Below are 12,082 nucleotides of genomic sequence, written 5' to 3'. Positions count from 1 at the left end.
ACGCCCGACAGGTCGAGGCCGCACACATCCCAGCACGCCTAAAAGTACCATTTCGCCTACTGTTCCGCTGACAGCCTGGAAAAGACAGCTGCCTTTTTACATTCCCCATGTTTTCATGTAAATATACCCACGTAGAGCCTGGTAGCCATGCGACTACGGTAATTGTATCCCCTATTTATGGCTGGTGTAATTAAGACCCAGGGGAGCAGAGTAAAAACCCTAATCCAAAACTCTAGCTATAAAGACCTCCTCATTTTACAATAGAAGGGGGGCCAACAGATAACATAGCAAGAACTCTGCCAAAATCTCTGGAGCTTCGTCTTCTTCTAGAGAACCCGAGAGAAACCCTGTGAGTTTGTGAGGTTCTTGTACACCAGCCCTTTTACTGTAATTCTCTACAAGTATAATAACATCGACTCGTGGACTAGGGCTCGTTAACGCCTGAACCACGTAAAAAACCTGTTTGTCTATTTATATTTCTGCACTTCTACAGTTCTTATCTTTTTATTATTTTGTTTGTATTCATTTCCGAAAAACTCGGTAAACATTTTGGTGCTTTCATTGAGAGCTGTAGGGAGTTGTTAGTCAGCTCTTTTTCTGTGTACGTCTTTTGTATTCACTCCGTACTGAAAAGATGGTGACTACGAGAAAATCCGCGGTTGACAAGAATGCTAGGGTCAACCCCGATACTATGATGGAAGATGCGGTACAAAACGAACCCTCGGCAGCCCAGACCGAAGGAGAAAGTACCCACGACTCGGACTACCAAGGTGAAGACCCGACATCCCGCCAGGATCGGGTCAGTACTGAAGATAAGACATACTTAGAAGACGAAGAAGAGTATGTCCGAGACGGTTACTACAAAGACGGCTACTACTACGAGAAGGATCCAGAACTGGTCCAAGTAGCCGAAGAACTGGTGGCCACTAAGGCCAAGCTTGCTGAGCAGGAGCGCGCCTCCGAAAAAGTGCAGCGCATGATGGAGCGCCTCCAAAGCAAGTTCGGAGATCTAGGCGACTCGGACGAGGACGCCTCTGTTTTAGGTGGTGCTGATGCCACCATGCCGGATCCAGCCGCTGCTGGACCATCCAAAGCCGCCCCTAACAAGGGAAAAGAAAAATTAGGGGAGCCTGTGCGCACTAACGCCCCTGCACCTCCTAAAGACGTGAATCACCAGGCCGACTGCCCCCCCCCCCCCCCCCCCCGTGCGCAGAAGGTCTCTGGCGCTCCTAAGCCCAGACGTCCTTCAGCCCCAAGGGGGCACTCTGTGCCTAAAGGGCCCGGTGTTAAGGCACCCAGGCCTAGGGGAAGGAACAACCGCCCTAGTGATTCCGTCAACCAGGACGGTCGGGCTGCAGACACGCACTCCGAAGATAGCTGGTCCACGGTGGACCTAAGGAGAAGGTTGGAGGCCAAGTATGAAAAGGCCAAAGGAGAAAAGGCCCGGCCTCGCGGGGATGACCTGCGAAATCATCTCAACAACAAGCTCCGGGGACGTGACCTCCCGGAGAGCGATACAAAGAGGCTCGAGGAACAGATCGCTGCCTTGACCAAGCTGGTCCGGAAGCAAAGTGGGGCCCTGTCAGACTCTGAGGAGGAAGACCCGGAACCATGTATTCGGAGGATCGCGGAAACTCCCCTCCCGGAGAACTTCAAAATGCCTCATATAGAATTATATGAGGGGAGGACAGACCCGCGCACCCATCTAGCTAAATACAACAAGATGATGCAAGTGGCGCGCGTCAGTGAGGATGCCAAATGCATGTGCTTCTCACTCACCCTTACCAAGTCCGCGGCGGACTGGTGGAAAAGATTAGCTCCCGGATCCATCCACAGTTGGAAGGAGCTACAGTCCGCATTCAGGAGGCAGTTCATTGCTGCCCGGGACCACGACATGGAGGTTGGTTCCTTAACCAACATCAAGCAGCTACCCAATGAGAGCCTCAAAGCTTTCATTCAAAGAATGATGGAAGCTGCTGCTAAGACCAAGGTTAGCGATGACATGAAGCTGATCGCCCTTCAATCGGGGCTTACCATCAGCTCCCTGCTATGGGGAGAAATGCAAAGGAGACGAGCAGAAACTCTGTCCGAATTCATATCAAAAGCTCAGGGAATCATCAACCTTGAGGATGCCTACCAACAGGCCTTTGGAGTTCCCCCAGCTCCGACGCCCTCCGTGACTGCGCCGAGCTTTGCTTCGCAAGCTCCCGCACCAGCCCTCACGCTTCCAGGAGCCCAGTTCACTCCAAGCGTGTATGGGCCTTCCGCGTCTGCTCAGATGCCGAGTCAAACCCATTTCTCTGGGTACGGAGCTGTACAAACCGGATATAGTATCGCTCCTGCCCCGTCGTAACCGCAAGCGGAAGGCCCAGAACAAAATCTGAGCCAATCGCGGAATAAACGAGGCGGAAGAAACTCCAACCGGGGGGACCATTCAAAGAAACCCCGGAAGAACTATGAGCCCAAGTTCACGGAGTACACCAGTTTGATAGACTCACGAGAGAATGTCTATCGGGCGACCTGTAATATGGTCAACTACAGGAAGCCCCCGAAAGTGTCTCACGGAGGAAGGCGCCCGCGAGACTCCAATAAGAGGTGTGAGTTCCACGGAGACGTGGGGCACACCACAAACGAATGCCTTCAGCTGAAGGATGAGATCGAGTCCCTGGCAAGAGCGGGACACCTCAGTCAATGGGTGAGGATACCCATAATCTATCCCGGACAGGGAGTAGTTCACGGAGCTGCATACTCTCCGGGACAGAGGGGGACTGCTAGCGCTCCTGGAGCCGGTCACCCCCAAGCTCCTGGATCTCAGTTCCCAGCGCTTCCTGCTCCGACCTCTCCAGCACCCTTTGCCATGTTGACTCCAGGACCCGGAAAACCATATCCGCCTGGGCTTGCTCCGCCACCCGTTGACGGACACGTGGCCACCATTTCCGGAGGACCGCACCTTGCTAGAAGCACCCGCAACTCCCAGAAAAGGTACTTGAGGGAGTTAGAACACACCGGGGAGATGTGCGCCTTGGTTCAGTCACCTGCTCAGCGTCCCCGAATGATGGATCTTCCCATCACCTTCACGGAAGATGACGCCCGACATGTGCACTTCCCCCACAACGATCCCCTCGTCGTGGAAGCCCAGATCCCCAATAAGAAGGTGTCACGGATCCTAGTCGATAATGGAAGCTCCGTAAACATCCTCTTCAAAGCTGCCTTCCACGCGATCGGATTAACCGAGACAGATCTGATCCCATGCCCCATCCAGCTTCAGGGGTTCAATGGGGATGCACTCATGCCCTTAGGCAAAATTCAACTTCCAGTCACCCTCAGAGGAGACAGTGACGCTTGTGCCTTCAAGCACTGCACATTCGTGGTGGTCGACTGCCCCACAGCGTATAATGCCATCCTAGGCCGACCGGTCCTAATCGATGTTGGGGCCATAACCTCGATACGCCACTTATGCTTGAAGTTTCCATGCGACAACGGGCGTATCGGCACCCTCCGGGGAGACCAACGAAGTGCACGAAGCTGTTATAACGTCTCCGTCCGATCCGTCTACACGGTCCAGGAGGCGATTGTTGCCGCACCTTTGGCAGAGGATTTACCAGAGACTGGGGGTGCCCAAGGGGCATACGTTGACGAACTCGACCCTAGAGTGGGGGTCGAGAGGGCGATAGAGCCGATGGAGGAAGTTGAAGAGGTGATCCTCAACTCGGAAGATCCCACCAAAGTCATTCAGGTGGGGAAAAACCTTCCATCGGCCATTCGAGAAAAGATCGTGGCCACTGTGAAGAATAATCAGGATATCCTGGCATGGTGCCACGCTGATATGACGGGGATTAATCCTAATGTTGCGTGCCACGCACTCAACATAGACCCATCTGCAACTCCAGTTCGCCAAAAGAGGAGGCCGTTAGACCCAGTAAGGGCCGAAGCAGTCAAAGCTGAAGTGGACAAGCTGATGTCCATAGGCTTTCTCCAGGAGTCACTCTATCCCGTGTGGTTGGCCAATCCGGTTCTGGTCCCGAAACCCGATGGGTCCTGGAGAATGTGTATTGACTTCACGGACCTGAACAAAGCCTGCCCAAAAGACTGTTTCCCTCTTCCGCGAATCGATCAGATGGTAGACGCTACTTCCGGGTATGAACTCTTATCCTTCATGGATGCATACTCCGGATACAACCAGATCAAGATGCATGTCGCGGACCAGGAACACACCAGCTTCCTCACGGACAAGGGTGTCTACTGTTACGTGGTCATGCCTTTCGGTTTGAAGAATGCTGGGGCGACATACCAGCGTCTAGTAAACAAGATGTTCAAGGATCAGCTGGGGAGGAACATGGAGGTGTATGTAGACGACATGTTGGTGAAATCCAAGACCTCCGGAGACCACAGTGACGACCTTGAGGAAGCTTTCGCCGTGATCCGAAAGTACGGAATGAAACTGAATCCGAAGAAATGTACTTTCGGGGTCTCGTCTGGGAAGTTCCTCGGTTTCATTGTCAGCTCCCGCGGAGTGGAGGCCAACCCTGAGAAAATTAAAGCGTTCATAGATATGCCTTCTCCCCGAAAGCATAAGGATGTCCAAAGCGTTACCAGAAGGATAGCTGCTCTCAGCCGCTTCATATCTAAGGCCACTGACAAATGTGTCCCCTTCTTCAATGTGTTGCGAGGAAACAAGAGGTTCGAGTGGACCCCCGAATGCGAAGCAGCCTTCCAACACCTCAAGGAACATCTAACTCGAGCTCCCATTCTGTCCAAACCTGTCGAAGGAGAGGCGTTGCTCTTGTACTTAGATGTGACAAAGCATGCCGTAAGTGCCGCTCTCGTCCGGGAAGACGGCCGTCTCCAACTCCCTGTGTATTACGTGAGCAAGAGGTTACTGGACGCCGAGTCCAGATATACAATGATCGAAAAACTCTCCCTCTGCTTGCTAATCGCTTCGCGGAAGCTAAGGCCCTATTTCCAGGCGCACACCATCAGAGTACTCACCAACCACCCTCTCCGGCAAGTCCTGCAGAAGCCCGAGTCTTCTGGCAGGTTACTTAAATGGGCCATGGAACTGAGCCAGTTTGACATCCACTACCAGCCACGCGTTTCCATAAAAGGTCAAGCTCTCGCGGACTTTATTGTGGAATGCTCAGGAATGAATGACCTCCCGGAAGATCCTGTCCCGGAACTTCCCACATGGAAGGTCTATGTAGACGGAGCCTCAAATGAAAAAGGAGCTGGAGCAGGGGTTATCCTAATTTCTCCCCAAGGACATCAGCTCCAGAGCGCCATCCGTTTCACGTCCCCAGCATCCAACAACGAGGCAGAACACGAAGCCATGCTAGCTGGATTACAACTGGCCAAAGAAGTCGGAGCCCAAAAAATCGAAGTATACAGCGACTCCCTACTTGTGGTAAACCAAATATCCGGAGAATACCAGACGAAGGGCGAAAAAATGGCTGCCTACGTGTCTCTCTCCCGCGGCCTCCTGCAGCATTTCAAAGGCTACCGAATCCGCCAGGTCCCCCGGGACCAGAATTCACTCGCGGACACACTGGCCAAGCTTGCAACAGACCCGGAAATTGAACAATATGGCCTAGTGCCCATCGGGCACTTAGAAGCACCTAGTACTGAGACACAGAGGGTAAATGCCATCATCGACCATTCCCATTCCTGGTTAGGACCCATCCTCAGATTTCTCACCACCGGAGAGCTCCCCACTGATAAAGCTGACGCAAGAAAGCTCCAATATCAAGCTCCCCGATACGTGATTATGGATGGAAAGCTTTACCGCAGGGGGTTGTCCATACCCTTCCTTAGGTGTGTTGCCGAAACCAAAATCAACACCATCATCCATGAGATTCACGGAGGCTTCTGTGGCGATCATACCTCCGGGCTGAGCCTCTCCAAAAAGATCCTTCGTCAAGGATACTTCTGGCCCACCATGAAGAAGGATTGTGTGGATTATGTCAGAAAGTGTGAGCAGTGCCAGAGGTACGCCAAGGTTCCGCGAGCGCCGCCTACATAAATTACCTTAATGACCAGCCCCTGGCCGTTCGCCGTTTGGGGCATTGACCTAGTAGGTTCCCTTCCAACTGGAAAGGGTGGAGTGAAGTATGCCATAGTCGCGGTAGACTACTTCACCAAATGGGCTGAAGCTGAACCTATGAACACGGTCACGTCTAAGAAAGCACTGGACTTTGTCATCAAGAATATAGTGTGTCGTTTCGGGCTTCCACGAAAAATTGTGTCCGACAACGGGAAGCAATTTGATAGTGAGCATTTCACGGACTTCTGTGCTTCTCATGGAATCATCAAAAGCTTTTCCGCAGTCGCCAGACCTCAAACTAATGGACAAGTGGAAGCAGTGAACAAAATTTTAAAGACCACGTTGAAGAAAAACTCCAAGCATGCAAGGCTCACTGGCCGGAAGAGCTTCCGCGAGTACTGTGGGCCTATCGCACAACAGAGAGAACTTCGACGGGGCACACACCTTATTCCATGACCTTCGGTTGCGAGGCCGTCATCCCAGTAGAAACTATGATCCCCTCTCACAGGCAGGACACCTACGACCCTACCCGGAACCACGCCCTTCTCCAGGAGTCCCTGGACATGATCGAAGAGCTCCGGGAGCAGTCACAGGTCCAACTCAAAATGTACCAAGGCAAGATAGCCCGACACTTCAACACAAGAGTCAAGAGCCGTACATTCGAGGTTGGAGACCTTGTCCTACGGAGATTATTTCTTGCTACGCAGGATCCGGGAGTGGGAATCCTCGGACCCAACTGGGAAGGCCCCTATGAAGTCCACGAAAAAGTGGGCCATGGGACGTATCACTTAAAGAGACTCGATGGATCTAAAGTCCCGCGCGCCTGGAACGCGGAGCACCTCCGCCGTTACTATCAGTAAGCCCCGGACTATCTAGTCGAAGGTCCTTAGTGGACGTAGCAAAAATGTAAAATATGGAGATAGACCTCCCAGCTGTAAAACACATGCCTAACAGGCTAATTTAATAAAACACGGAGAGTTTCACTCCGCTTTTACTGCATTTTTTATCCCTTTGTTCCAAGCTGCGTTTTAACAAGTGACCACACGGTCCGGAGACGTCCGGACCCCACGCTCACTTGGGGGGGGTATACATGGCTAAGGCATAGCCATACGCCCCTTGAACAAAACATAAAGAGAACACCACTTATGTGCTAGCATTGTGTTTGAAATTTTAAAATTGATTAAGCTTAGGTTGATTTGTTGCCATGAACATATTTGCATTACGTGTCATGTGTGCATTATGTGATTATGTGAAAATTGCCATGAAAATATCTGCCATTATGCATCATGAAAATTATCTCCTGTGTAGCCCAGCGATGAACAGGACTGGAGGTTGGGGCACATTCAGAGAGCTACGCCGAAACACCCCCAACTTCCTGACAAGTCCTTCGCAGAATACTCTGCGACCGCTGAAAGCTTTGCTTCGCAAGCTTCAGCTCCGGGTCTCATAAAGTAATGCATGGCAAGATCCGCGACCGCTGAGAGCTTTGCTTCGCAAGCTCCAGCTCCGGGTCCCACAAGGCGAGAGATGGCAAGATCCGCGACCGCTGTAAGCTTTGCTTCGCAGGCTTCAGCTCCGGGTCTCACAAAATAATGCATGGCGAGCTCCTCGACCACTGCAAACTTCGCTTCGCAAGCTTCAGCTCTGGGAGCAAATATAATCGATCCCCCAATTACAGCAGGCCTTGCTTCGTAAAGCCCCTGCTCCAGGATCGCACATGGTAGGCGTGACGATTTCCCCGACCGCAACGAACCTTGCCTCGCAAGGCTTCATGCCAAGTCCCTGAAGTCGGCCACCGTGAGGTCCACAACAACAGTTAGTTTTGCTTCGCAAAGATCTAGCCCTAAGTTTAGCGACGCTCACCAAAAGAGCTCCTGATTCGGCGCTATCCCGCGGAATCGTATTAAGTGTTTGCCTCGCAAGCTTTGTAAAGATCGCGATGGGGAGATGGAACGGGTCACTTTAGACATCCCAGCGAACGGTATAACTACAAGTCCCGGGATTGGCTATTTACCTTAGGAAAGCTGAGTACGATGAAAGAGGGAGTCTGGCCGTTGGAACCAAGAACCCTCCGTAACCTAGAAACTACGTGGGAAAAGACATAAGCCGTTGGAGCTTCAAGTTAGAAATGCATAGGTTCTGGCCGTTGGAACCAAAACCTCATGCGCCCCTACAGCAGTTTCTACCGTATAAAAGTCTCTACCCTAAGCACAAAATTAAACAAGGAACTCAGCAGAAAAGGAAAGAAGAATTCTACAATTATTACAATGAAAGCCCTGCGGACCAGATATCTGTAATGTTCCCGCAATTAAAAAAGAGTACAGGGAGCTTCGCCCCAAAGGAAAATAAAAAAAAAATTTACACAAAGAATAAGACCCCTTCAAGCACTGGGGGTGGCAGCAGCTTCCACGACCGGGGTCTCGGAGACAGCGGTTTCGACTGGGGCTGGCGGAGTCAGCTCATTGGAAGGTGGAACTTCCTCACTGGCAGGTTCAGAGGTCCCCGCCTCTTCGGGATCTTCTGCCTCGAGGGCTCCAGCAGGTTCGTCAATGTTATAAGTCTGGATGAACACCTCTGGGCTTTGATCCCACGCCTGTATCTTTTCCCTCATGGCGGCGGCGTCCTCTCCCAGGTAGCCTACTACCTCCGGGTTTATTTTCCAAAGTTGGTGCATGAGGACCACGTGGGATAGATTAATCGTTCTATTCAGCACCACCTCGGCATCTTCCTTCTCCTTCAAGCGGTCCGCCTCAGAGGTCGCCATCTTTGCCTCCGCGACAGCCAATTGAGCCCTTAGTTTTTCCAGCTCGGCCTTGGATGCATCCCGCTCTCCCTTAAGGGAATCAATCTCCTTGCGCTGCACCTTATTTTGATCCAGCAAGGATTGCTTCTCGGTCACATGCCCCCTGACAGTGAATTGCAAGGCTCCAATCTGTTTATCCTTCTCAGCGAGCCCCAACTCCTGCATAGACACGAGATCCTTGCTCCTCTTGTGATCTTGCTCCTCCTCGTACAGCTTATTCTGAAGAGTGGCATATTCCTCGTTCTGCTTAAGGAGGAGATTATTTTTCGAGTGCAAGCGGGCATCCAGGGTATCCTTCTCCTCCCTGGCCTGGGATAGCTCTTCCTGGAGCTTGGAGTTCTTGGCCTTCAAGTCATCTGACCGCTGCTTGAACTCATTCTCCGCGCTGGCCCGGTACTCTTGATATTTGGCAAGATATTTCTTGTCCGCCTCTTCTTCAGCCGTGCGCCGGGCCTGGTTAATCTTCTCCACAGCCTCCCCCTTTATGCTCTCGACCTGTTGGGTCAGTTTCTGCTTCTCCGCCTCCAAGGCTTGGCGAGCCACCTGGCTCTCCTCCAGCTGAACCAGAATTGCACCCACCTCCCGGAACGAGCGTTCCGCGATGAGAGAGGCCTGCGAGGGAAGACAACAGAATGAGTTAAGCAGAACCAAATGTACTAAGACAAATGATCCCATAACACAACAACTGACAGCTTACCCCTGAAAGTTGCTGCTTTACGGCGTGTGTCAGCAACAGCGGGTCCTTACTGCTACTGATGGCCCATTTCTCAGAATTAAGCTCGCACAAGCTCAGGGCCATGTCCTCCATCATCTCCGCTCCGAACGGCGCCAATGCGCGTCCGAGCCTAGGCACCAGCCTCTTCTCCAAGGCTGGGCCATCCAAAACCGCTCCAGCCGGGTGAAGGGATCTCACCCCTTCTGCCAGCTCAGCTCTCTTCACGACAGACAGGTTGTCTGCCCTTCCCTGAGTAACAGCCTTCTCGGCCTCCAACCGCCTCTTCAAAAAATTATCAGCCCGTCTTACACCCTCCAGGAGGGCAGCGGGGAAACGGGTTGGTTTCTGAGGGAAGTGGAATTTCAGGCCAGGCTGAGGAAGGCTTGTTTGTTGAGAAAGTGGAAGAGAAAGAGCAGAAAGAGACCCCAAAATGGTGGACTCCCTCTGGAATGGAGGAGGAGGTAGACGGGGTATTAGGGACGGTAGCGAAGACACTACCGCCTCGGTTTGGTGTTGCTGCTGATGTTGCTGTTGTTTTTGCTGCTGCTGTGGCGGTGTTGATTGTCTTTGTTGTTGTTGTTGTTGCTGCTGCTGCTACTTTTGCTGTTGGGGTTGTGTTTGCTGCTGGGTGGTGGTAGTCTGGAGGGGACTGCGCGCAGCCCTGAGGTCTCCATCACCTCCGGGAGAAGAATGTCTAAGGCGTTTCTTCTTGTCGCCCTCAGCCTCTCCTCTGGGGCGCTTGCTCACCCCGGCCATCTTCGCGGGGAACACAGGACCTTCCCCCTCGCTGCTACTACTCGAGACCACCATGTTCTCGGAAGGCCCCTCGACAGGAGGCTTCTCCACCACGGGCACGATTGCCCTCTCCACCACCAGAGACCCTTGCGCCTCGCCACTTGTTTTCTTGGGTGTGGCAGCTTTACCTCCCCTACCAGCTCCGGCCTTTCGTCCTTTCCCCTTGGGCGGGTCTTGGCTGGTGGCGGCCTTCTTGATAAGTGAGGTAGCTCTCCCCAACATCTTTGCCTCGGGATGTTCTGCAAGAAATGTACGAAGCAAGATTAACCAACCAGCAAGCGATGTGAAACAAGATAAGCAGAAAACAAAACAAGCCACAACATAAAAGCACAAGCAAGTCCACCAGCAAGGAACAAGAAACGAAAAAGAAAAGTTCGAGAAGGACGACCATGCACGAGAAACGTGGATGGCCTTCCCCGAGCAAAACAAGACACCGCTTCCTGCTCCAGGAAGCTCCCGTACTCCTTGAAGTCCGGGAATGACATGCTGAGGGAAGAAGGGTCAACCATGGTGACACCTTCTGGCAGACTACCGTCACTCAAACACCCGAGGAGCTCATCTACCCTATCACAATATCTGTCGAAGGGTATCCTACGCGGATCTAGCCTAAGGAAACGGGGATCGAACCCCATCTGAGAAGTTCGGGAAACCTCAGATAGGCTGGGGGTGTGGATCAATCGAAAGCTAGTCTTACCTTTCCCGGAGGTACCAGCTCCCGGAGTCCCTTCATTGGGGTAAGCTGCGGCGTGGCGAGCCTCGATTTCTTCTTCCTCCGACTGGGGGTCAGGGAACCTCTCTGCCCAACTGGGGGATAAATTATTCTCGTCCCGGGCCGCCTGGCAGATCACCTTGGACAACTCCAGGGCAATCTGCTCCCGGACGTTAGCTGACACCTGACTTTGCCCCCTGCCACTCACTGGCTCAATATTTTGGAAAGAGGAGAGTAGCCCATACTCCCTCAAAGATTCGGTGGTCACAAGTCCTTCCACCTTCAGCTCTTCCTCCGAGAGCCCCTCGTAGAAGTTTGACCTCCTTATCATCTCCGCACAGCGAGGTGTTCGCGGGACGGCTTCTGCAAAATCCAAACACGAGTGTTAGAGATCCTCCCGGAAGGCAGACCAAACGTGAAGAAACAAAGTTAGAAAAGAAAGGAATGAGCACTTACCAGGGACTTTGAAGTCCAAAGACAGAGCTGGCACCCTCTTCAATGGGAAGCCAGTCGTTAGGAACTAGTACTCCCGGAGATCTGGAACCCTCGCGGTATGACATGTGGGACACATCACGTCCGGATACCTCTCCAGCCTATAAAACCCCACCTTGTCTGCATGACCTCTAATGGGCTGAGACTTCAGCCCATAGAAGTATAGCACCTCCTCCGGGGTAGGGGCCTCCAGGTCCCGGGACTTGCAAAAGATATACCACCCCGCTAGAAGCTTGTAGCTGGGGGGAATCAACTGGAAGGGGGCAATCCCCGCCTTCACGCAGAAGTTGGCAAAATAACTTCTTAGGGGCAAATGTGCCCCACACACTATGTGTGCCCAGCTCCAGGCACCAAACCCTTCGTGACTCTGGCTGGCAGACTCACCCAGCACCGACAGGCGGTGCCACATCAGGCCTGGGATGTTCTTCAGGCCTGCCTCTGAGGAATACAGCTCTAGCATGCCGTAGTTCCTGAACAGGTTCGGCTTCTGGTCCATCTCCCAGATGGAACTGTTGATAGTCGGTGGGCTAG

This window comes from Humulus lupulus, chromosome 8 (assembly GCF_963169125.1).
Source record: "Humulus lupulus chromosome 8, drHumLupu1.1, whole genome shotgun sequence".
NCBI classification, from domain to species: Eukaryota; Viridiplantae; Streptophyta; class Magnoliopsida; order Rosales; family Cannabaceae; genus Humulus; species Humulus lupulus.
This window is presented reverse-complemented; position numbering follows the sequence as displayed.